The sequence below is a fragment of the Desmodus rotundus genome, chromosome 2 (genome assembly GCF_022682495.2).
Source record: "Desmodus rotundus isolate HL8 chromosome 2, HLdesRot8A.1, whole genome shotgun sequence".
NCBI classification, from domain to species: Eukaryota; Metazoa; Chordata; class Mammalia; order Chiroptera; family Phyllostomidae; genus Desmodus; species Desmodus rotundus.
The window spans coordinates 100,594,244-100,595,132 of NC_071388.1; the positions used below are offsets into that span (position 1 = coordinate 100,594,244).

General features: G+C 47.8%; 1 pseudogene; it reads right to left on the bottom strand.

Annotated features, from left to right (window-relative positions):
- Nucleotides 1-411: 411 nt before the first annotated feature.
- LOC112320721 (U6 spliceosomal RNA) lies at nt 412-511 on the bottom strand (annotated as a pseudogene).
- Nucleotides 512-889: the final 378 nt, after the last annotated feature.

Genomic DNA, 889 nt, shown 5'->3' on the forward strand with positions numbered 1-889 from the left:
GTTCCCCGTGGGGGCTTGGTTCCCTGAGGGGGCACATGCCTGGGTGGCAGGTTTGATCCCTGGTTGGCGTACAAATGGGAGGCAGCCGATTGATGTTTTTCTCTCTCTCTAAAATCAATAAACATATATATTTTAAAGATTTTATTTATTTATTTTTAGAGAGAGGGGAAGGGGGGGAGAAAGAGAGGGAGAGAAACATCAATGTGTGATTGCCTCTTGTGCGCCCCCCACTGGGGACCTGGCCCACAACCCAGGCATGTGCCCTGACTAGGAATTAAACCAAGGACCCCCTGGTTTGCAGGCTGGCACTCAATCCACTGAGCCACACCAGCCAGGGCAACATATTTTTTTAATTAAAAAGAAAAAGAAGAATGTAGAAGTAATGAAATATCATTTTCTTTTCTTTCCTTTTTTTTATGGGAACACTTCACAAATTTGCTTGTCATCCTTGTGTAGGAGACATGCTAATCTTCCCTGTATCATTCCAAACATGTGCTGCCAAAGTGAGCACGGAATGTCACTTCTGAGATTGGGTTATAAAGGGACAGTGGCTTCCCTCTTGGGTGCCCTCTTGCACTGTCTCTTGGACCACTCACCGTGAGGGAAGCCAGCTGCCAGGCTGTGAAGGGAAGCAGTCGTGCAGAGAGGGGCACGTGAGTGAACTTGGAAGCAGCTCTGTCTCCAGGTGAGTCTCAGGTGACTGCAGCCTTGGATGGCATCTTGGCAGCGACCATGGGAGAGACACTGAGCCAGAGTTCAGTGAAGTTACTCTCAGATCCCTGACCCACAGAAACTGTGAGATAATAACTGTTTTAAGCAGCCAAAGGCTGGGATGATCTGTTACATAGCAATAGGTAGCTAATACACTTGCCCATATGCACACAGCCCA